Source organism: Odocoileus virginianus, chromosome 14 (assembly GCF_023699985.2).
Source record: "Odocoileus virginianus isolate 20LAN1187 ecotype Illinois chromosome 14, Ovbor_1.2, whole genome shotgun sequence".
Classification (NCBI taxonomy): Eukaryota; Metazoa; Chordata; class Mammalia; order Artiodactyla; family Cervidae; genus Odocoileus; species Odocoileus virginianus.
Genome location: NC_069687.1, coordinates 35,342,634 through 35,369,054, shown reverse-complemented (window position 1 = coordinate 35,369,054; position 26,421 = coordinate 35,342,634). Strand labels below are relative to the sequence as shown.

The window sequence follows — 26,421 nt, the reverse complement described above, 5'->3', positions numbered from 1 at the left end:
ATGATCCTGGACTAACCAACCTTTTCCACATCAACAATGCAGGAATTACTGATGTTCTTGTTGATGACATTTAGACTCTAAAAGATTCCAGAATGCTTTCTTACTCCTTGAGCATATCAAATTATATTCTTTCTAATTTTATTGTGGATCAGTAAGTATTTTGAAATGGATTGGAAATTGGAGAACCCATGTTAATCCCCTAATTTTTCAGATGTGTGTGAGTTTAGTTGCTAAGTCGTGTCTGATTCTTTGTGACTCTATGCACTGCAGCATTGTAGGCTTCCCTGTCCTTCACGATCTCCCAGAGTTTGCTCAGATTCATGTACATTGAATCAGTGATGCTATCCCAACATCTCATTCTCTGCTGCCCGCTTCTTCTTTTACCTTGAGTCTTTCCTAGCATCAAACCAGTCAGTCCTAAAGGAAATCAACCCTGGATATTCATTGGAAAGATTGTTGCTGAAGTGGAAGCTCCACTACTTTGTCACCTGATACAGAGAGCTGACTCATTGGAAAAGACCCTGATGCTGGGAAAGGTTTTTCAGATAAAGAAATGGAAATGCAGGGACTTCTCTGGTGATCCAGTAGCTAAGACTCCATGCTCCCAATGCAGGGGGCCTGGGTTCAATCCCTGGTCAGGAAACTAGATCCCACATACCACAACTAAGAATTTGCATGGTACAACTGAAAAAAAAAAAAAAAAAAAAAAACAGATCCCATGTGCTGCAACTAAGACCTGGCATAGCCAAATAAATATATATTTAAAAAAGAAATGGAAATGCAAAATAATTAAGTGACTTGCTTGAAGTCACACTGGTGAATAGCAGAGGTGATTACAGTTGGGATCTTTTGATTCATCTACGTGTTCTAATCTTTTAAAACTCAAGTCATTTCACAGTGGTGTTTCTTTTTCAGCAGGTTTAACTTAACGTTCTTCTACTATGTGTTCAGCACTAGACTGTTTAATATGCTTAAGTGTGTGGTGTGTATGTATGTGTGCGTGTGTGTATTTAAGAGCAGAAGAGATATAAGAAATGCTAATAGTCCCCCAAGTATAATACTTACAACGTAGTCAGGGATATGAGACCTACACAGGTAAAACGATGGATGGTATATCCCAGTGGTGTTTCCCAAACTTTTACTACATGAAAATCACTGGGAATCTTGTTAAAATGCAGATTCTGATTCTGTAGAGATGGCGTGAGTCCCAAGATGCTGCACATGTTACGGACTCTCAGGTGAAGCATATGCTGTCAGAAGAAACATACTTTGAATAATAAGGCCAGGCCGTAGGTAATTAAGGGGCAGATTATATAGTATAATTATAAAACATGAAGGAGTTGAGAGTAATAAAGGGTAATCAGGGAAAGTTTCATGGAACACGTGGAATTTGAGCTCCCTCTTAAATTATTGTCTGGCTTTGAATTGGTAAAGGTATTAAACGAAGGGGTAAAGTAAGTGAAGAGGAAAGGCACAGGGGCAGGAATGAGTGAAATGTGCTTGTGAGTTGGTGAGGAAATAGTGCTGCCTGGCTTGAAGGGGGTAAGGTGCTGTGGTAGGCAGTCACTGAGACGGCCCCGTTGACTCCCATTTCTGGTATTTATGCCCGTGTGTAATGCCTTCCGTTACCTGTGGCCTTGAGTCTGGTGACTCACTTCTAAGGAATAGATTACGGCAAAAGTGATGGGGCTCCACTGCCAAGAGCGTGACTTCCGTCCTGCTCTCTCTGCACCATCACTTTCTCTGAAGGAAGTCACTGACAGGTGACGAGCTGCCCCGTAGCCCCGGTGGCCCCTGTGGCAGGGAGCTGATGTGATGTCTCCAGTCAACAGCCAGCAAGGAGCTGAGGTGTTGCAACAGCCTTGTGGGTGAGTCGGAAGCAAATTCTTTCTGAGTCAAACCTAGATGGCTACAGTGTTGGCAGATGCCGAGAGGCTGAGCCAGAGGACGCGGCTAAGCCACTGCCAGAGTCCTGGCCCACACAAACTGTGAAATAATTATGTTTGCTGTTTTAAGATGCTAAATTTGGAGGTAGTTTGTTACACAGCCAGGGATAACTCATACAGTTGGATAAAATTTTGAAAGGAGAAGGAGGTAGTGTGAAATCTAATTATGGAGCAGAAAGGGATTTGAAGGACTGGTACAACAATTAGGTTATGATGGGAAAAATGTGTTCTCTCACACACACAGAGCTTTATGGAGATATAATTTGTACATCATATAATTCACTCATTTAAAGTGTGTAGCTCTGGTTTTTAGTATGTTCATAGAATTATGAAACTGTCACCACAATCCATTTTGGGATACTTTCATCATCCCTCAAAAAAGATCATGTACCCGTCAGCAATCACACCCCATTTCCTCCCTGACTTCACAGTCTAAGGCAACTGCTCATCTCCTTTCTGTCTTTATGAATTTTCCTATTATGGATGTCTCAGATGAATAGAATGATATAATAGTTGGCCTTTTTGTGTCTGGCTTCTTAGCATATCTTTAAGATTTCTCTGTGTTATATAGCATGTCAATATATGGTGAATTTTTCATGTTGAATAATATTACATTGTATGGATATATTACATTTTGTTTATCTCTTGACAAGTTCATGGTAGTTTGAGTCATTTCTACCTTTTTGGCTATTACAAATAATGTTGCTATGAACTTTCATCTAAAAGACTTTATATGGACTGTGTTTTTTTTTTTGGACTGTGTTCATTTTCCTAGAGTATATGCTTACAAGTAGAATTCCTAGGTCATATCATAACTCCAACATTTGAGTCAAACAGTTTTCCAGAGTGGCTGCACTGTTTTACAAATACTCTAGTATTAATAATAAGTAAGGATTCCAATTTCTTCACATTCTTGCCAACACTTGTTACTATCTGTCTTTTTAATCATGCCTATCCTAAGGAGATGGCTACTCACTCTAGCATTCTTGCCTGGAGAATCCTGTGGACAGAGGAACGTGGCAAGCTACAATCCATGGGGTTGCAAAGAGCTGGACACAACTGAGTGGCTGTCAATGATCCAACAGCTTTTGGCAATTCGATCTCTGATTTGACTATGCCCAAGCCTTTGACTGTGTAGATCACAAGAAACTGGAAAATTCTGAAAGAGATGGGAATACCAGACCACCTGACCTGCCTCTTGAGAAATCTGTATGCAGGTCAGGAGGCAACAGTTTGAACTGGACATGGAACAACAGACTGGTTCCAAATTGGGAAAGGAATACCTCAAGGCTGTATATTGTCACCCTGCTTACTTAACTTATATGCAGAGTATAATGAATATCATGAGAAACGCTGGGCTGGATGAGGCATAAGCTGGAATCAAGATTGCCGGGAGAAGTATCAATAACCTCAGCTATGCAGATGACACCATACTTATAGCAGAAAGTGAGAAGAACTAAAGAGCTTATTGATGAAAGTGAAAGACGAGAGTGAAAAAGTTGGCTTAAAACTCAACATTCAGAAAACTAAGATCATGCCATCTGGTTCGATCACTTCATGGCAAATAGATGGGGAAACAGTGGAAACACTGAGGAACTTTATTGTTTTGGGCTCCAAAATGACTGCAGATGGTGATTGCAGCCATGAAATTAAAAGACACTCCTTGGAAGGAAAGTTATGACCAACCTAGACAGCATATTAAAAAGCAGGGACATTATCTTGCCAACAAAGGTCCGTCTAGTCAAGGCTATGGTTTTTCCAGTGGCCATGTGTGGATGTGAGAGTTGGAGTATAAAGAAAGCTGAGTGCTGAAGAATTGATGCTTTTGAACTGTGATGTTGGAGAAGACTCTTGAGTGTCTCTTGGACTACAAGGAGATCCAACCAGTCCATCCTAAAGGAGATCAGTCCTGGATGTTCATTGGAAGGACTGATGCTGAAGCTGAAGCTCAGCTTTTTAAAGTACTTTGGCCACCTGATGCAAAGAGCTGACTCATTGGAAAAGACATTGATGCTGGAAAAGATTGAAGGCATGAGGAGAAGGGGACGACAGAGGACGAGATGGTTGGATGGCATCACCGACTCAATGGACATGAGTTTGAGTAAACTCCGGGATTTGGTGACAAACAGGGAGGCCTGGCGTCCACGGGGTCACAGAGTGGGACACGACTGAGCGGCTGAACTGACTGATTGAACTGAGCGGCTTTCACAATATGTATGAAGTAGTATGTCATTGTGATTTTGACTTGCATTTTTCTAATGACTGATGCCCAAGCATCTTTTCATGTGCATATTTACCATTTGCATGGCTTCCTCAGAGAAATGTCTATTTAACTCCTTTGTTCATTTTTAAATTGTGCTGTTTTTATTATTGAGTAGTAAGGGTCCTTTATATATTCTAGATACAAGTCTCATCATATTTATGATTTGTAAAAATATTCTCCCATTCTGTGGATTGTCTTTTGAAGGTATCCTTCAAAGCACATATATGCCAATAAGTCTTGTCTGACTTTGTTCGACAAAGGACTGCAGCCTGTCAGGCTCCTCTGTCCTTGGGATTGTCCAAGCAGGAATACTGGAATGAGTTACTGTGCCTTCCTCCAGGGAATCTTCCCCACTCAGGGACTGAACCTGTGTCTCTTACGTCTCTTACATTGGTGGGCGGGCGGGTTCTTTACCACTGGCAACACCTGAGAAGCCCCTTTCAAAGCCCCCTTTAATAAAACCAGTTAATGGCTGAGTAATATTCCATAGTGTATATATACCATAGCTTCCTTATCCATTCATCTGCTGATGGGCATCTAGGTTGTTTCCATTCATTTGAATCAGTTCTAATGAGATGGATGAAACTGGAGCCCATTATAGAGTGAAGTAAGCCAGAAAGATAAAGACCAATACAGTATACTAATGCATATATATGGAATTTAGAAAGATGGTAATGATAACCCTATATGCAAAACAGAAATAGAGACACAGATGTACAGAACAGAATTTTGGTCTCTATGGGAGAAGGCGAGGGTGGGATGTTTAGAGAGAACAGCATCGAAACATGTATATTATCTAGGGTGAAAGAGATCACCAGCCCAGGCTGGATGCGTGAGACAAGTGCTCGGGCCTGGTGCACTGGGAAGACCCAGAGGAATCGGGTAGAGAGGGAGGTGGGAGGGGGGATCGGGATGGGGAACACATGTAAATCCATGGCTGATTCATGTCAATGTATGACAAAACCCACTATAATATTGTAAAGTAATTAGCCTCCAACTAATAAAAATAAATGAAAAAAAAAACCAGTTAAAACAACTGGTGTTAATCTTGATGAAGCCTAATTTATCTGTTTTTTCCCTAGTCACTTATACTTTGGGCACTGTATCTGAGAAAGCTTTGCCTTGCCCAAGGTCACTAAGATTTAACCCTCTTTTAGGATCTTTGTAGCTTTAGCTGTTATATTTACATATAATATACATTTGGAGTTAAGTTTTGTGTATGGTATAAGGAAGAGGTTCAACTTCATTCTTTTACATGTGGTTATGCAGCTGTCCCAACACTATTTCTTGAAAAGACTTTTCCCCATTGAATTGTCTTATATTCTTTTTATTGACTGTAAATGTGAGGATTTATTTTTAATAATTTTATTAAAGTGTTAATTATAATGATTCATTTTATTCTTAATTAATTTAATTTTATTAATTTTATTCCATTGATCTATATCTCTAAGCTTATGCCAGTGCCACACTGTCTTGTTTACTTTGTGGAAATCTTTGAAATCAAGATGTATGAATCCTCCTATTTTGTTCTTCTTTTTCTCAAGCTTGTCTTGACTGTCCTGGGTCCTTTGCATTTTTATATGAATTTGCAGATTCACTCATCAAATTTTGCAAAAATTCAGCTGGGGCTTTGGCAGAGATTGTGATGATTCTGTACATCAATTGGGGAATGTTGCCATCTTAAAAATAGTCTTTTACCCATGAATATAGTCATCTTTGAATTTATTTAGATATTTTAAATTTCTTCATCTATGTTTAATAATTTTCAGAGTATGAGTTTTATACTTATGGCTAAGTATTTTATTCTACTTATTACTATCATTTTCTTAATTTCATTTTTGATTGCTCATTGCTGTTATATAGAAACACATTGATTTTTGTATATCATTCTTGTACTCTATGACATTATAAACTCATTTATTAGTTTTAACATTTTTCTAATGGATTTCTTAGGATGCTCCATGTATAAGATCATCTCATCTACACATGGAGATTGATTCACTTTTTCCTCTCTGATCTATATGCCTTTTCTTTCTCTTGCTTACCTAATCGCTCTGGCTAGAACTTGTGGTACTACACTGAGTAGAAGCAGCAAGAGTTGATATTCTTTTCTTAGTTCTGATCTTAGGAGGAAGGTATTCAGTCTTTCATCTTTAAATATAGTGTTAGCTGAGGGTTTTTTTTTTTTTTTTAATTTGTATGTTTAGTAAATGCTTTTTATCAGATTAAGGAAGTTCCTTCTATGCCTAGTTTGTTGAGTGTTTTTATCATGGAAAGTGTGTTAGTTTTTTCTGGTTCTGTTGAAGTGATCATTTGGTTTTTGCCCTTTTTTCCCCCCAATTAATATGAAGTGTTACACTGAGTTTTCAATGTTAAACTAACCTTGTATTCCTGAAACAAATTCTTCTTGGTCATGTATCATCCTTTTTATACATTGCTGGGTTTGGTTTGATATTATTTTATTGAGACTTTTTGAGACTATACAAGCCTATATAAGTAGAATATATTGGTCTATAGTTTTCTTGCAGTGTCTTTGTCTGGTTTGTTAGCAAAATGACAACTCATAGAGTTACTTGGGAACTGTTTTCTTCCTCTTTTTTTTGGAGGAGTAGAATTTGTGAAAAATTGTTATTAATTAAAAAAAATCTTTAGTAGAATTCACCACTGAAGCCATGTGTGTCTAAGTTTTTCTTTGTGGGAAGTTTTAAAGTAATTAATGTGACTTCTTTAATTATATACGTCTGTTTAGAATTTCTGTTTTTTTCTTGAGCCAGTTTTAGTAGTTTGTGTCTAAGAATTTGTTCATTTTTAAAAGTTATATATTTGTCCATTTTTATTTTTATTTATTTTTTAAATGATAATTTGATCTTTAGTCATCACATTTGTTTTCTATTAAGAAAAAAAGTAACCCTCTTTCACATGCATCTCACCAGAATTTATACCTGTAATCTGATTTTTAAAGTATCTTAAAAAAACAAAGCAATTTTGTTATTCAAAAAATAATTGCCCAATATAAAACTACAGAATGAGTTTGATAATACACCTCATCTGGAACTATAGGATATAGTTTCCTAAGATTTTCTTATTTTTTTTATTTTTTTCGTTTATTTTTATTAGTTGGAGGCTAATTACTTTACAGTATTGTAGTGGTTTTTGCCATACATTGACCTGAATCAGCCATGGATTTACATGTATTCCCCATCCCGATCCCCCCTCCCACCTCCCTCCCCATCCCATCCCTCTGGGTCTTCCCAGTGCACCAGCCCTGAGCACATGTCTCATGCATCCAACCTGGGCTGGCGATCTGTTTCACCCTTGATAGTACTTGTTTCAATGCTGTTCCCTCAGAACATCCCACCCTCGCCTTCTCCCACAGAGTCCCAAAGTCTGTTCTGTATTTGTCCATTTTTAAAAGTTATATAATGAGTTCTCAGTAGTTCCTTATAATCCTTTTGAATATTTTGAGATCAGTGGTGATATTTCCTCTTTCATTCCTGATTTTAGAAATTTGAGTCTTTTCTCTCTTTTTTTTTTTCCTGGTCCGTTAGCCCAAAGTTTTGCTAACATTGTCCTTTCAAAGAGCACGTTTTGGTCTCATGATTTTTGTCTTTTGCTTTTCTCTTCCCTGTTTCATTAATTTCCAGTGTAATGCTTATTATTTCCTACCTTCTGCATGCTTTGCCTTTACATGATCTGCTTTTTCCAGTATCTTAAGATGAAAGGCAAATGACTGATTTGAGATTTTTTTTTTTAAATATAGACATTACTAACTATAAATATTCTTCTAAGCATTGCTTTATTTGCATGCCATGTTTTAGTATGTTATGCTTTTATTTTCATTCATCTCAAAGATTTTAATTTCTCTTTTTTCTTCTTTGATCCACTGATTATTTAGAAAGGTGTTACTTAATGTGCACATATATGCAAGTGTTCTAAATTCCTTTATTATTGATTTACATTGATTATTTCATTCCATTATTCTAGTTGGCAGACACACTTTGTATGATTTCATCTAGAAAATTTATTGAGGCTTGTTTTATCATCTAGCATATGCTGCTGCTGCTAAGTTGCTTCAGTCGTGTCTGACTCTGTGTGACCCCATAGACAGCAGCCCACTAGGCTCCTCTGTCCACGGGAATCTCTAGGCAAGAAGACTGAAGTGGGTTGCCATTTACCTCTCCATCCAGCATATAGCAGATCCTAAAGAAATTTTTGTGTGTGCTTGGGAAAAATACATACTCTTCAGTTGTTGGTTAGAGCATTCCGTACATGCCTGTCAGATCTTACTTGTTTCATAGTATTTTTCAATACTATTTCTCTTTTGATCTTCTCTAACTTTTCTGTCCTTCTGGAAAGAAATAACAAACACTGTTGAGTCATTTATACCCCGTTCAGTTCTGTCAGTTTTTGTATATTTTGGGGGTTCTATTGTTATATGCATGTGTTTATAACTGTTGTTTTTCTGACAGATTGACCATTTTATTGTTATAAAATACCTTTATTCTCTAGTAACTTTTTTTGTTTGTCTTTGCATCTAGTTTGGCTGATATTAATGTAGCTACTGCAGCTTTCTTGTGGTGGTTTTTTGCATCATGTATCTTCCCCTGTCTTTTCACTTTCAGAACTTTTTATCTTTGAATCTATAGTGTCTGCACAGCAAATAGTTGGACCGTGTTTTTAATCCAGTCTGACAATCTCGGACTCTGATTGAGTTGCTTAATTCATTTACATTTAATGGTATTATTGACATAGTTGGAGTTGCATTTGCTATTTTGCTATTTATTTTCTACATAGCTCCTGTTTCTCTGTTCCTCCTTTACTGCTTTGTTTTGCATTAAATAGTTTCTAGTGTAACATTTTAATTAAAGAGTGTTTCCCACTATTTTGGTTAGTAATTAAGGTTAGTAATTAAGAAGAAGGAGCCCTTATGTGTGCTTTGAACTTTCAAACTTTCCTCTTCACCTTGAATAAGATTGATTTTGTTAAAGTCATTCCTAGTTGCAGAAGTGTTTCCCTGATTGAATCTGATTCTTGATCTACTGATAACTGGTTAATTTACACAGTTAGAGCTTTTTCCCCACGTGGAGACTATCCAATCATGATTGCTTCTTACATTTTTCCTCGGGGAGAAAAATCTATATTTATATTAATGGCCTTAAAGTGGTCACAAGGCAATTGACTGCTATTTGCCCTTTTTAATTTATAGCTCTTTACCCTTTGCCTTGTTTCTCAAAAATAGTTCTTGGCACAATCTCATAAATGAAAGTTCAGTTTTTCAGATCTAGGCAGCTGCTAAGCTTTGGATCTGTGAATTTTGCATGTTTGCGTGCTAAGTTACTTCAGTTGTGTCTGACTCTTTGAGACTCTCTGAGCTTGCTTGCCAAGTGTCTCTGTCCATGGGATTCTCCAGGCAAGAATACTGGAAAGGGTTGCTGTGCCCTTCTCCAGGGGATCTTCCCGACCCAGGGGTTGAACCCATGTCTCTTACATCTCCTGCTTTGGCATGTGGATTCTTTACCACTAGCACCACCTGGTAAGCCCCTGTGAATTTTACCATCATGTAAATTCAGGATTGACTATGGACAGTGATTAAGAAGCTTTGTATTTGAAAGGAAGCTTTTTGCTTAAAGTAGCTCATAGTTGGTGGTGTATCTTTCCTATGAACTTTCAGATTTGGTTTCTGTGGCTATTTCCTTTTCCACAGACTCTATTCTGCTCCCCCAGCCCTCTCACCATTGCAGATTCTGCTTTGGTCTCTGATGAATTCTCTATTAAACCCAAGAGCATCGTGCCTTTATAGAAGCAAGTAACTTAAAGAAAATTTAGCCATTTTGATTTTCAAATTCCAAACTTTAATAATAGTAATGAAAAGCCTTTGAAAATATTACTCATTTCTACTTAAAACATCCCCGGGAAGTGAGTCAGCATTTTATTTTTCTCTGTTGGTTATTCTTACCTAGGGACCATCAAAAGAAGGCAGGACAAGGTTAAATCATTTGTATAAAACCCAGATGAAGAAGCTAGAGTGAAAATCCAGGTCCTTGTATCCTGACACTTTTTCTCCGGGTCATTTTTCTCTCTAAAACAGCATTCTGTTCCCAAAATAATACCAGCAGTTGACTTGATATTTGTTTTCATGACACAAACAAGAGAAAAAAGTTTACATTGTCATAAATGGATTGATAAGTGACTACATGAATGAGAGGTGGGGGTGGCAGAGGTAAGTCTTCCTTCTGGGATGAAGTCAGAGCTCTGCATTATGCTTCTGGCTTTTCAGTGTTGGACATTGCTCACATCCCTTCATATCTCTCATGGGTAATCCCCCACATGTGAGGCAGAGCTCATCATAAATGGTTGTAAGGAGGCTTTGTCAGGAATGCTTTTTTGTAGTCACATCAACTGGGCTTGTAGTTGAAGGCTGGAAGTGGGGAAAAAAAGCCACAGAATTCACTCATCAATCTGACCGTGGACTGTCCAGTCTTGACTCTGTGCCCTCACAAACCCACATGCAAATTCTCTGCTTTATACTATGATTTATAAAAAAGAGTTTTCTTGATTCTAAGATGATATACACTTTAAGATGTCATCAATTGCATCATTAGGGAGAAGCTTCTATATCAAATGTATTTGCCTATGGAAAGTGGGATCCCGATTTTAGCAATATTCATATGGAAAGCATGTATCCTAGAAGCAAGGACATGAGGTATTTGCTTAAAACTTCTCCACCATTTTCTTTTTTCTAATTGAATTTGCCTTCTCAAGTGTTCTAAGAAAGGAATATGAAGAGAGTCTTGTTTCTTTGGTCCGTAATAACTAGCAGGGCCATGGGTAATCTGTGCTAGTAGTCCTCAATTCAAGATGTGGTATCCATAGCATGTGCTACTTTATAGTTATATATTTCCCTGCATTTCAACCCAGAAAATTCTGTTTTGTAAAGATAAACAAAAGACAAAGACAAGAGCCCTAAAAATGCTCCACTAAACCTTAGAGTAAATGAAATATTCATTTACTAGATAAATAGTAAGATGAGCTCATTTGTTCTGTATGTTTCTATTTGATACCCTTTCAGTGAGAGAATTTTCCTTCCATTTACTAGATCTTTAAAGAGATATAGTAATGCCAAGAGATGATGCAAGAAACTATGTCATGGAAGGTTAACATAGGCTGTAAAACTGTGGTGTCTCTGCCTCTGACTGTTTTTTGGGGTAGGTTTTTTTTTTTTTTTTTTTTTGGTTTTTTAAATGACAGCTGATATTATTATGTTCCCATGGTGTCACATTGCTCAATTTCAGTTGTTTTCTTTTGGTTAAGATATTTGGTTTTGTCACAGCGAATGAAAACAAAACCCATACCATGTATTTGGTGAGAACAGTAGGATGTGGGGAGAGCTACTCTGTACATCTAAATGTCAGGCACATTGGGGTAAGAAAATATATTGGTCCTGCAGTGTGTTGTTGATTAAAGATGTCATTATGTGGTCTTTCAAAGCCCTTCTGCTATGGTTCTCATCTGAAGTAGAGTGTACGGAGAGCTTTTTTCTGTTAGACATACTACATTCCCCTCCAGAGATTCTGGCACATGGGTTTAAAGGGCTGTTTTAGACACCAAACACAGGTACAAGTTATATGAAAGAGTTCTGAGTGTAATTTTGACACACTTTCTGTCTTGTCTTATTCTTGATTGAAAAACTTAATAATCTATATTATAAAGTAGAATTTCCACAATGAAATGTTCTTGGTATTACACAAAGGATTATTTTATGATCCCTTCTGTGCTGAGAATTAGAGCCTCTTTCAAGTGCTGTTTATTGGGTTTTCTCTTATACTCCCAACAGTGGTTCCCCTGGAGTCCTGTGTTACCTATGGACCCTATTGCTCCATACTCTCTTCTGCTGGAATGAAGCCTATCTCTTCCAGTCAATTTCTTTATCATTTTCCTCCATGAACTAAGTCCATGCCTAAATCTACTAATTCTATTTCCTTGTCTGAGTAGTATTTTAAGATTTCAAAATCATTTTTTTTATATTTAAAGGTCAGCACTGGTTTGACCTCTTTCCTGAAACTTTCCTGAATTTTTCTTCAAGGAAATATTTTTCTGCTGTGATTTCTCTAGCATTTATTGTTTTCCTCTCACATTTGGCTTTTATTGATTTGTTTTTTTCCGCAGTCATTTCATCTGCATTTTCAAGGGTCTTTCACACTCCTAGATAGCATATAAAATATAGTATATTGCTTTGTAAACTTGGTAGTGCTTAAGATACTATTCAGCACATATTAATTAATAGTAATATCCTAGTATTGGTAGGATATTACCTAGTAATTCAAAATTAATTTGAATTGTGCTTTTTCCTCAGATTTTGATTTTATAGTAGTGTTCTCATTGAAAGTTTTCATCCACTAGCATGGAAAAGTATGAGCCTGAGATATGTTTGAGTATCAGCAAGCTAGCATCATTATAGTGTTTTGTCTCATTGAATAATGTTAAATACTTGAGTATGCATTAAACTAAACTCTGTGTAAATTACTCAGAAGACAAAATTTCTACCCCCTAGAAAACTATATTTACATTAACATTGCATCTAATAAGCATAACCTTTTTTTAGAGGTGCCAAAATTTATAATAAATATTTCTTATATAAGAGTTGTGGAAAGCCACAAAATAATTTTACTGTGCAAGTATAGTAAACATATTCATGCACTCACTGGTGATATACAGTCTATGAATATATTTTAGAAAATGTCTGCTGAAAACCTTTAATTAAAACTACTGATTTATGAAAGCAAGCATAAGATGAAGAAATAGAGCAGAAAACAGGCCTTGGAACAAAAATTGTCTGGTTTGTAAAATATTCAGAAAAATATCATAACTACATTTCTTTATTGATGGGACAGCAATGTTTTTCTTTCTTTTATTACAAGAATGACACATTTTATGTTAAATTTATGACATTTCCTTCATTTCAATATCACTTGCTTAACTATGATTAGTATTCATCATTATTATTCAACACATTTACTGTGTTGTAACTCACATATTCAGTCTCTGCTTAGAGTTTGAGAACACAAGAGAAACTTGATGAAAATATGGTTGACTCTTTTTAATACCAGTCACTAAGAAAATTAAAGTGTAAAGGACAAGTTGATTATCTTCTAGCTCTATCCTTGCCTCTGGGCACAATCATGCAAAGATTGGTTTTGGAAGAAAAGTTTATTGCCTGCTTCCAGTTGCTTATGAGATTTAAAACTTTTTAACTTGTCTTCTCAGGATTGTCAGGAAAAGGAAGCTACTTTTTCTCAACATCAAAATGTGTTTTTCAAGAGTGAGAGGTAAATGTTCAAGTGATAAAGAGAAATCCCTTACCCTGGTTTGTTAGAGAAAACCTGTCAGGTGTTAACAATTTCTCATTGTGCTTTAGGACAATTTTTTGTTGTTGTTCAGTTGTTGAGTCGTGTTTGACTCTTTGTGACCTCATAGACTGTAGCATGCCAGGCTTCACTGTCCTCCACTATCTCCCAGAATTTGCTCAAATTCATGTCCATTGAATCAAGGATGCTATCTAACCATCTCACCCTCTGCTACCCCCTTCTCCTTTAGCCTTCAGTCTTTCTCAACATCAGGGTCTTTTTTAATGAGTCAGTTATTTGCATCAAGTGGGCAAAGTATTGGAGCCTCAACTCAACTTCATCATCAATCCTTCCAGTGAATATTCAGGGTTAATTTCATTTAGGATTGGCTAGTTTGATCTCCTTGTGGTTCAAGGGACACTCAAGAGTTTTCTCCAACAGTTCAAAAGCATCTATTCTTCAGTGCTCAGCTGTTTTTATGGTCCAACTCTCCCATCCATGTATGACTAGTAGAAAAACCATAGCTTTGACTATACGGACCTTTGTCAACAAAGTGATGTCTTTGCTTCCAGCTGTCTGAGTGGGGGAAGATCCCCTGGAGAAGGAAATGGCAACCCACTCCAGTATTCTTGCCTGGAAAATTCCATGGACAGAGAAGCATGGTGGGCTGCAGTCCATGGGATCACGTAAGAGTTGGGCATGACTTAGTGACTAAACAACAACAACAGCAACAAGTTCTATTCTCTAACAGCAGGCCTTTGTTGTATTATCATCACTTTAGACTCTACACATGGACATCACCAGATGATCAACACCAAAATCAGATTGATTATATTCTTTGCAGTCAAAGATGGAGAAGCTCTATACAGTCAGTAAAAACAAGACCGGGAGTTGACTGTGGCTCAGATCATGAGCTCCTTATTGCCAAATTCATGACTTAAATTGAAGAAAGTAGGGAAAACCACTAGGCCATTCAGGTATGACTTAAATCAAATCCCCTATGATTATACAGTGGAAGTGAGAAATAGATTTAAGGGACTAGATCTGATAGACAGAGTGCCTGGTGAACTATGGACGGAGGTTCGTGACATTGTACAGGAGACAGGGATTAAGACCATCCCCGTGGAAAAGAAATGCAAAAAAGCAAAATGACTGTCTAAGGAGGCCTAACAAATAGCTGTGAAAAGAAGAGAAGCGAAAAACAAAGGAGAAAAGGAAAGATATTGCCATCTGAATGCAGAGTTCCAAAGAATAGCCAGGAGAGATAGGAAAGCCTTCCTCAGCGATCAATGCAAAGAAATAGAGGAAAACAACAGAATGGGAAAGACTAGAGATCTCCTCAAGAAAATTAGAGATACCAAGGAAATATTTCATGCAAAGATGGGTTCGATAAAGGACAGAAATAGTATGGACCTAGCAGAAGCAGAAGATATTAAGAAGAGGTGGCAAGAATACACAGGAGGACTGTACAAAAAAGATCTTCATGACCCAGATAATCATGATGGTGTGATCACCATCACCTAGAGCCAGAAATCCTGGAATGTGAAGTCAAGTGGGTCTTGAAAAGCATCACTATGAACAAAGCTAGTGGAGGTGATGGAATTCCAGTTGAGCTATTTTAAATCCTAAAAGATGATGCTGTAAAAGTGCTGCACTCAATATGCCAGCAAATTGGAAAACTCAGCAGTGGCCACAGCACTGGAAAAGATCAGTTTTCATTCCAATCCCTAAGAAAGGCAATGCCAAGGAACGCTCAAACTACCGCACAATTGCACTCATCTCACATACTAGTAAAGTAATGCTCAATTTTCTCCAAGCCAGGCTTCAACAATACATGAACCGTGAACTTCCACATGTTCAAACTGTATTTAGAAAAGGCAGAGGGACCAGAGATCAAATTGCCAGCATCCGTTGGATCATCGGAAAGGCAAGAGAGTTCCAGAAAAACATCTTCTTTTGTTTTATTGACTATGCTAAAATCTTCGAGTGTGTGGATCACAACAAACTGGAAAATTTTGAAAGACATGGGAATACCAGGCCACCTGACCTGCCTTTTGAGAAATCTGTATGCAGGTCAAGAAGCAACAGTTAGAACTGGACATGTACCAACAGACTGGTTCCAAATAGGAAAAGGAGTACGCCAAGGCTGTACATTGTCACTCTGCCTATTTAACTTATATGCAGAGTACATCATGAGAAACCCTGGGCTGGAAGAAGCACAAGCTGAAATCCAGATTGCTGAGAGAAATATCAATAACCTCAGATATGCAGATGACACCATCCTTATGGCAGAAAGTGAAGAGGAACTAAAGAGCCTCTTGATGAAAGTGAAAGAGGAGAGTGAAAAAGTTTGCTTAAAGCTCAACATTCAGAAAACTAAGATCATGGCATCCGGTCCCATCACTTCATGGCAAATAGATGGGGAAACAGTGGCAGACTTTATTTTTGGGGGGCTCCAAAATCACTGCAGATGGTGACTGCAGTCATGAAATTAAAAGATGCTTACTCCTTGGAAGGAAAGTTATGACCAACCTAGACAGCATATTAAAAAGCAGAGACATTACTTTGCCAACAAAGGTCCGTCTAGTCAAGGCTATGGTTTTTCCACTGGTCATGTGTGGATGTGAGAGTTGGACTATAAAGAAAGCTGAATGCTGAAGACTTGATGCTTTTGAACTGTGGTGTTGGAGAAGACTGTTGAGAGTCCCTAGGACTGCAAGGAGATCCACCCAGTCCACCCTAAAGGAGATCAGTCCTGGGTGTTCGTTCATTGGAAAGACTGATGATGAAGCTGAAACTCCAATACTTTGCCCACCTGTTGTGAAGATCTGACTCATTTGAAAAGACCCTGATGCTTTAAAAGGTTGTAAGGCAGGAGGAGAAGGGGATGACAGAGGACGAGATGGTTGCATGGCATCACTGACTCAATGGACATGAGGTTGAGTAAACTCCGGGAGTTGGTGATGGACAGGGAGGTCTGGCTTCTTGAAGTCCATGGGGTTGCAAAGAGTCAGACCCGAATGAGCCACTGAACTGAACTGAGACCTTAACATCATGGTGCATGGGACATTTACATTTTACCTAATTAAACTTCATGATGGCGTCTACTGTTTCAGTTGCTTCAGGTAGACAGACTCCTCAATAGTTGTTTGATCTTTTCCCCTTCAATTATTTCCCATATGAATTAGAAATGATTTTATGCTTCTGCTTTGCTTTTGTTCTTCCTCCCAGTACCTTTATTCCCAATCCTTTTTTTTTTTTTTTTGCTGTGAGAATGTCATCATTTCTCTGTGTTCTCTGAGGTGCTAATCAAGGATTAATCAATCTTCCCTATTGAGTTAGGTTTAGCCATTTTATTCTGCTTTTGTGTCCTATGCAGGGAGTATAAACATTGTCTTTTCCATTGTCCTGGAAAAGATTTATGGCTAAATTTCTTCTTCTTTGGGTTCAGTGACCCCTTTGAGAATATAACAAATGTTGTTGCTCCTCTATCCATCATGGAACACAAATGAAAATTTTGACACACTATTTCATTCACTGCATTGACTCTGTATACTTCTCAGCTCTGTTCCTAGATGTCAGATTACGAAACCCATAGCCTTTGGCTATAAAGGGTTTTATTTTTCTTCTGTCAGATTTGTTTCTAAGATGGACATGTGGGCAGCAGTTGGTGAAGGTAGGCCAAAGGAAAGAAGTCTATACAAGTATCTTTATGCCTGTGATGAAATAATAGTGGCCAATGAGGTGGATTAATCACTCCAAATAGATTTTGTTTCCATATTTGTGTTTTGGTGTGATTCACTTCAATGATAATGAAGACTGTGAAGACCACATACATATTTCACAGAAGCATGTCATAAGAAGCATCAGTTCTGGATATTCAGAAATTTAAATCTCGCTGTAATTAATGTGATACATGAAAAGTGATATGATGTTCAGTTTATAGTATCTTATATATATCACATATGTTAAGTATCTTGGCAAATGATTAATTTATGGGAAAATAATACTAGATCTTGAAATATAAATATATATTCATATAGTAAAGTTAACTTACTGTCTAATTTGAATTTTGAAAAATTCTCATCCAGAAGGCAGTCACTGGAAAGTAGGCTCAGAAGTTTCTTTAAAACAGAGAGCTCTGTCTCTGAGAGAATATGATCTTGAAGGGAGAGCCATGGGGTTAGGAGTCAGTAGCTGCTGTAGACTCTTGACTGATGGCCATTATCAACATAGGGTGACCAGCTTGATGCAGTTTGACAGGACTTTCCCAGTTTTAACACTGGGAACTCCCTTCCTTTCCCCCTGTCTGTCCCATACCTGGGCAGAGTGAGATGATTGGTCATCATTAGATGCATGATCTTGAATCAGACTCTGAATTCTCCTGGGCTTCAGTTTTTTCTTGTATAAAATGAAGAGGATGGATTAGATGGCTAAGGATACTTGCAAGCCCCACAAATGATTTTATCCTCCAGTCATTTTCTCTTTCTCTCTTCTTCAGATAGCCATGGAAAATCTTGGTGATTAATTCCTTATTTATCTTTGAACTCCACTTTTAATTTATAGCAGTGGTTGCCAACCTTTCTGCTACCAGAAGCTGGCTTTGTGGAAGACAATTTTTCTGTGGACAGAATGGAGGATGGGTTTCAGAATAATTCAAGCACAGTGGGGTTTGTACTCCTCAGTTTAGTTCAGTTCAGTTGCTCAGTTGTATCCGACATTTTGTGACCCCATGGACTGTAGCACGCCAGGTTTCCCTGTCTATCACCAACTCCCAGAGCTTGCTCAAACTCATGTCCATCGAGTCAGTGGTGTCATCTAACCATCTCATCGTCTGTCATCCCCTTCTCTTGCCTTCAATCTTTCCCAGCATCAGGGTCTTTTCCAGTGAGTCAGCACTTTGCATCACGTGACCAAAGTATTGGAGTTTCAGCTTCAGCATCAGTCCTTCCAGTGAATATTCAGGTTGATTTCCTTTAGGATCAACCAGTTTGATCTCCTTGCAGTACAAGGGACTCTCAGGAATCTCCTCCAGCATGATAATTTGGAAGCATCAATTCTTTGGCACTCAGCCTTCTTTATGGTCCAACTTTCACATCTGCACATGACTGCTGGAAGAGCCATAGCTTTTCCCATATGAGCCTTTATCAGCAAACTGATATCTTTGCTTTTAAATATGCTCTCTAGGTTTGTCATAGCTTTTCTTCCAAGGAACAAGCATCTTTTAATTTCATGGCTGCAGTCGCAGTCTGCAGTGATTTTGGAGCCCCCCAAAATAACATCTGTCACTGTTGCATTTTTTCCCAGCTAATGATGGAGGGCGGCTGTATATACAAGTAAAGCCTCAAATGCTCACATGTTGCTCCCCTCCTTCTCTGCAGCCTGGTTCCTAACAGGCCACCGACCAGTACCAGTCTGTGGCCCAAGGGTTGGTGGCTCCTGATTTATAACACCTCAGTTCAGCACAAGGCTTAATCTCCTTTAGTGAGGCAAACACAACTCTTACAGACTTTTAGAATTCAAGATACAGAATTAAGTTAGCATGCTTGTAGAAAAGATTGTGAGATCTGTAATTCACTATAGTCTATGTAATCTGCTTACACAAACTCAAATTGCCCACATATTCTGATCTGAGAGACTAGGAGAGGGAGTTGAGAGGGAAGCTTTCAAAGGTAGCAGTGTGTGTGTGCTAAGTCACTTCAGTCATATCCAAGCTCTTTGCAACCCCACAGACTGTTGCCCTCCAGCTTTCTCTGTCCATGGGATTTCCCAGGTAAAAGTATTGGAGTTGGTTGCCATTTCCTTCACCATCAGAAGTAGCAGAGAACTGGGTAAATTTCTAATGTTTCCTGAGCATTGAGTTGGTATTTTGTAAGGTTTATTGAGTTATATTTCACACGCCATACAATTTACAAACTTAAGATGTAGAATTCGATGGTTTTTAGTCTATTCATAGACATGTGCAAGCATCACCATAATCAATTTTAAAACATCTCATCACCTGGGAAAGGAACCCTGTATTTTTTAGCTAATACTTCCCTATCCTTCTTACAGTCTGTACTCTCAGTCCTCTGCTTTCTGTCTAGATATGCTTATTCTGGATATTTCATGTAAGTGGAATCATATACCATGCATTTTTATGTGACTGGCTTCTTTTATGCAGCAGAATGTTTTTAAGATATACTGATAATATGTATTATACTTTAGTTTTATGGATGAATGATATTCCATTGTACAGATATGCCACATCAGTTTATACAATAAGTACCCTAGATAAGAACCTTCAAGTTTTGAACTTTCAGACATACATATGTGCATTCACATGCACAGTCATGGAAGTTCATGTGTCTGCAGTACATTGTCATATGTATGCATCCTCTACGAGGGGTGCCTTTATGTACTTTACTGTACAGTACTGCATAGAGTACAGTGGTACAGTATCTTTATTTCAAGCCCAGGATGTCCAGAAGCCAGCAGAAAAGCAGTGATGGTGTAGCTGATACTGCTGAAGAGAGATTCACAATGCAGGAAATGGCCAGGGGATTTTCTTTCATCGAGGAGGCACTGTTAGTTTTTGAGGCTCAAGACTTGAGTATAGAACGATACACAAATGTTGTAGCAGCCATTCTGAATGCAACCCAGTGCAACTGTGATCTGTGATGAGAAAAAAAAAAAAAAGAGCTATTACCCAGACATCACTGGATTGTTTTTTCAAGAGGGTAGATAGAATTGAATCTAGCAAGGAACCAGAACCTGTGCCACTAACTGCAGTGTGAGTGAAACTGCTGCTTGCCCTCCATCTCCCATTGCCGATTACCTTCAGTTCTACCGTCTCTCATTTCCTTTCCCTCCTCCAGCCAGGGGTTCCTCTTGTCTGTTCACTCGAAGCCACCCCTGTATGCTGCCTGTTGTACTGTACTGCTGTGCTTTTCAATGTACCGCACTGCAAGATTAAAAATGTTTTCTTTATATTTTCTATATAAAAATGTTTTCTATATTTTAATGTATTATTTGTGTGAAAAGTGCTACAAACCTATTACAGTGTAGTACTACATAGTCAATTGTGATAGTTGGGTACCAAGTGTAACTCTGTCTGACTTTCAAACACATTGGACTTGGAACAGAATGTGCTCTTGGAACAGAACTTGTTCGTTTGTAATGGGCTTACTGTATATTCATCAGGTGATGGGCATTTGGATTTTTTGGGCTCTTAAGAGTAATGCTGTCATATCCATTTATGGGAAATGTTTTGTTTGGGCCTGTGTTTTCGTGTCTTTTGTGTACCTTGGAGTGGAATTCTGGGTCAGATGGTGACTAAGTTTAACCTTTAACTGTTTGCTTATGTGTTTGTGCTTATGCTCCGTCTCTCAGCCCTGTCTGATTTTTGTGGACCCATGGACTGAGGCCTGACAGGCTCCTCTGTCTGTGAAACTTTCCAGGGAAGAATACTGGAGTGGGGTGCCATTTCCTACTCCAGAGGATCTTCCCGACCCAGGGATTGAACTCACATTTCCTGTGTCTCCTGCTTTGGCAGGTGGGTTCTTTACCACCAGTGCCACCTGGGAAAGCCCTTTTAACCATCTGCTGCTGCTGCTAAGTTGCTTCAGTCGTGTCTGACTCTGTGTGACCCCATAGACAGAAGCCCACCAGGTACCCCCGTCCCCAGGATTCTCCAGGCAAGAACACTGACCCCCATCCCTGGGATTCTCCAGGCCAAAACACTGGAGTGGGTTGCCATTTCCTTTCCAGTGCATGAAAGTGAAAAGTGAAAGTGAAGTCGCTCAGTCGTGTCTGACTCTTAGTGACCCCATGGACTGCAGCCCCCCAGACTCCTCCGTCCATGGGATTTTCCAGGCAAGAACACTGGAGTGGGGTGCCATTGCCTTCTCCATTTAACCATCTGAGAAGCTGCCAAATTGTTACCCAAAGTGGCTGATTTGAATAACGAAGTGGCTGCCTATGGTTCACCTCCCATATTCTCATATAAGTACGGAGGTGCCAATTTCTCCACATCTTTGACAATTCTTGTTTTCATCAGACTGTTTGATTCTAGCCACCTGAGTAGATGTAAAGTATAGATCATTGTGATTTTGATTTGTGTTTCCCTAATGACAGGCTTCCCTGGTGGCTCAGAAGGCAAAGAATCTGCCTGTAATGCGGGAGACCCTAGTTCAATCTTCCTCTGTTGGGAAGAGCCCCTGGAGGAGGGCATGGCAACCCACTCCAGTATTCTTGCCTGGAAAATTCAATAGAGAAGCTTGGTGGGCTACAGTCCTTGGCATCGCAAAGAGTTAGACATGACTGAGTGACTAACACACACAAAGACTAATATGTGGCACTAGTGGTAAAGAACCTGCTTGCCAGTGCAGGAGACATAAGAGATGTGGGTTTAATCCCTGGGTCAGGAAGATCCCCTTAAGCAGGGCATGGCAACCCACTTCAGCATTCTTGCCTGGAGAATCCGTTGGACAGAGGAGCCTGGTGGGTTATGATCCATAGGGTCGCAAAGAGTTGGACACAACTGAAGCAACTTACCATGCACGCATTCATTGACTAACATGACCCTGATGCTGGGAAAGACTGAAGGCAGAAGGAGAGAGTGCAGCAGAGGACGAGATGGTTGGATGGCGTCACTAACTCAGTTTCAGCATAGTGGGGGGAGGTGGGTCGTGAAGGACAGGGAAGTGTGACATGCTGCAGTCCTTGGGGTTGCAAAGAATCGGACATGACCGAAGGACTGAACGCATACAGCACAATGATTAATAATGTTGAGCATTTTTCATATGCTTATTAGCAACTCATATATGGTTTTTAGAAAATGTCTGTTCAGACCCTTTACCCATTCTAAAATTGTGTTATTTGTCTTTCATTATTAAGTTGTAAGGGTACTTTCCCTAGAGAAGGGAATGGCATCTCACCCCAATATCCTTGCCTGAAGAATCCCATGGAGAGTGGAGCCTGGCAGGCTACAGTCCACGCGGTCACACAGTCGGATACAACTTGTGTGACTACGCTACTACTAAGGGTACTTTATGTATTCTAGATGCAAATCGTATAAGTAGTTTTCAAAAGTTTTCTCCCATTCCATGGGTTGTATTTGCACTTTCTTGATAGTGTCCTTGCCTTGTTCCTGATGCTAGGGGGAAAGCATCCAGTCCTTCATCACTAAGGGTGATGCTAGCTGTGGGGTTTCCGTCCATACACTTAATGAGGTTGAAGAAGTTTGGTTATATTCTTAGTTGGAGTTTTAAAAAATCATTAAAAGATCTCGGATTTGTCAAATGCTTTTTCTGCTTTATTGAAAAGATCATATGATTTTTGTTTTTTATTCTACTGATATGTAATCAATTAATTACATTAATTGATTTCAGATGTTAATCTAAACTTGGACTCCTGAGATAAATGTCACTTAGTAGCTGGATTCGGTTTGCTGTTTTGCTGGGGATTTTGGCATCCACATTTATAAGAGATAAAAGTCTGTAGTTTTCTTTTCTTATGGTCTCCTTGCCTGGTTTTGTCATTCAGTATACTATCCTCATAAAGAAAGTTGGGGAGTGTTCCTTCCTTTTCTAATTTTGAAAAGTTTGTGAAGAATTGGTGTTAATTATTTGATAAATGCTTGGTGGAATTTATTGGTCGAGCCATCTAGACCTGGGTTTTTCTTTGTGGGTAGTTTTATGATTATGATTCAGTCTCACAAACCTATTCAGATTGTATCTTTTTTCTTGAGTCAGTATTGTAGTTTGGTTTTTCTATGAGTTTGTCCCTTTTTTATAGACTACCTAATTTATTGGCATACAGTTGTTCAGAGTATTCCTTTACAATCCTTTTTATTCCTGTAAAGTTCTTAGTAATATCTCCTCTTTCATTTCCAGTTCTAATAATTTCAGTATTATTTCTAGTGATTTGAGTATCAATTTAATTACCTATTTGTCAATTTTGTTGATTTTCAAAGTACCTATTTTTGTTTACTTGATTTTATACATTTTTAACTGTACATTTTATTTGTTTCCCTGATAAATAAATTTATCTTGCTTTAGGTTTAATTTACTCTTCTTTTTTGATGACTTTAGGTTGAAGGCTCGCTTTTAGTTTGAAATCTTTCTTTTTAAAAATAATGTGGGCATTTGCAGTTATAGATTTTTCTCTAAGCACTTTTTAAATTGAATCCCATATTTTGGTATGTTGTATCTTCATTTTTTTGTCCATCTTAAAATATTTTAAAATTTCTTTTTTGATTTTTTTCTTTCACTCATTTGTTTTTGAGGAACTTATTATTTATTGTCCACATGTTTTTGAGTTTCCCAGATTTCTTTTTGTTTCTGATTTCTAAGTTTATTCTATTGTGGTTGGAGAGAATACTTTGGATGATTTCAATACATTAAAATGTGCCAAGGTTTGTTTTACAATCTAGCATATGTTTTATTCTGGAGAACATATATTGAGAAGATATATATTCTGCCATTGTTTGGTGCTTCCCTCGTAGCTCAGTTGATAAAGAATCCACCTGCAATGTAAGAGGCCCTGGTTCAATTCCTGGGTCTGGAAGATCTGCTGGAGAAAGGATAGGCTACCCACTCCAGTATTCTTGGGTTTACCTGTGGCTCAGCTGGTAAAGAATTCAGCTGCAATGTGGGATACTTGGATTTGATCTCTGGGTTGGGAAGATCTCCCAGAGAAGGAAAAGGCTACCCACTCCAGTATTCTGGCCTGGAGAATTCCATGGATGTTATAGTCCACGAGGTTGCAAAGAGTCAGACAAGACTGAGTGAACTTCACTTTCACTTTTCCTTTGGTGGAGTATTTTATACATATCTATTATGTCTAGTTGGTTTTAAGTGCTAATTTAAGTCTTGGATTTCTACGTTGTTTCTCTGTTTTTTTCTGTCACTTATTGAAAGTGGTATATTGAAGTCTCCAACTATTCTTTTTGTGACATTGAATTTTGAATTTGCAGTAGCAAGCTAAGCCTGTTCATTTTGGGGAGTTAGGGAGTTAGATAATATTAAGATTTTCAGTTGTGTCTGTATTGCTATATCTTTGACTGGAGGACTCTTTCATTTAGGCCACTCTTAACTTCACTTTGAAGGCTCATTTGTAAATATAATTATCATTATAAAGTTTATAACTCCAAATTTGTTGTATCTTATTGCCTAGGGTTTTAAGCATATGAAGAGGAATAATTTTTAATTGAAATATAAGAAGCATCTTTATCACAAAAATGTGATAAAGTGAATAGTAGCATTGTCCTTACTCAGATCCAAAGGAGGAGATGATAATAAAATAGTAATTCTTTGATACTGGATTAATGATCACTCAAGAAGAAAGTGGCTGTAAATGAAACCTTTAAAAGTTTGAAAATATTGATTATTTTATTCATTTCCTCCCTCTTACCTATAGAACAAAGCATTACAAAACCATGTCTATGTTTTGTGTTTTGAGGTAGAGAAGTTTATTTATTTTTTCTTTTGTAGTTATAAACTAATTACAGAAAAGGAAACTTAGTTTTTTATTGTGGACCCTTCAGAGTATTTTAATCCCTTTCCTTTAATTTTTAATATCTATGTGTACCACAAGTGTGTTTCCTGGACACACTCATACTCCTAAGCCATCTATTATCTTTGAAAATTCTTCCTATTTCTTCCCTCTGTTAAGGAGATCTGTGTGTTTAGAGATTGGGAGTTAATATGTGAGATGAATCTGTCCTTTTTGGACTGAATGTGACAGATCTGATTAGGTAAGTTAGTATTCTAGGTCATGGAATTCATTGGAATGATTATCTTATTACATCCTTAAAAGATAGATGATTAAACAACTTGTTGAGATAGTCTTATAGTCGATGAGACTGTAAATAAAACAGAAAAGCACATCTCAATTTCTAAATTCAAGTGAACATTGCCTTTTTTAAAGAGTAACCTCAACATATAGGGGAGTGCTTCAATTGCTAATTTCGGAAACTCCCGTTTTGATACTGCCTTCTGAAGGAAATTTCTGAGGAAATCACTCATGTGACTGATGATTGTGTCTTGTTCTTGATCTCAAAATAAATCACTCAGGTTAATTGATTTATTAGACCTACATCTGAAGAGTTTTGAATATTTCCCCATTAAATACATACCCTATTCCCACAACAGATGAAAGTCTTATCAGCTGTCTTTTATTATAGTTTATAGTGAATTAATATCCTGAGACTGAATGTTTATTTCAGTATTCTAAAGAGTAATTGAAAGCAGGGGCATATACAAGCCTGAATCATTGTACAGAATTTAAGAAATAATATTCCTTCCAACCACATTTATTATAAACATACAGTATGCCAGCTACCATGGGCACAGTAGGCTGGCCAAGGAACCAACCACCATTCACAGTCCTGTTTCTATTGCAATTTGTGATGAGGTTCCAAACACTAATCCACAGACTTCTAGAACACAGTTTGCTCAAAAACTAGAGGTAGTCTGCACTTTGAGTTCCTGCCAGATTAAATGTTTAACTTTTGTGGCCACAAATCTCATGAAACAACAGGGCTGCCTTGAAGCCTTTCCATAGTTTCTATTACTGGGCATACAATGTATTTCAAAACAGTAGAGATGTTAGGATGAAGTCAGCAGCACCACAGAGAAGGGAAATTCATATCATGATAGTGAACAGATAGAAGTACAATTTAATCATAGGATGTTTTGGGCTTCTCATACAGGTATTATTTGATGTTCTCTTGCTTTGTATTGTTTCTTTGGGACCTCAAGAATTAAGGTGGACCTTCTCTTTTCAAGGAGAACTAATGCTGGTAACCAAAAAGTGGATTTCATCCTGAATGGTTAGTGGTTATTTTATTTATATTTCAATATAGACTATAGATTTAAAAATTGTG

General features: G+C 38.0%; 1 long non-coding RNA gene across 2 annotated transcripts in view; it reads left to right on the top strand.

Annotated features, from left to right (window-relative positions):
- Nucleotides 1-1,744: 1,744 nt before the first annotated feature.
- Nucleotides 1,745-26,421, top strand: part of LOC139038182 (uncharacterized) — a 213,796-nt gene continuing 189,119 nt past the window's right edge. For both annotated transcript variants that reach the window (XR_011491107.1, XR_011491106.1), the window contains exon 1: nt 1,745-1,868. This is a non-coding gene — a long non-coding RNA (uncharacterized lncRNA). The remainder of the gene's footprint in view (nt 1,869-26,421) is intronic.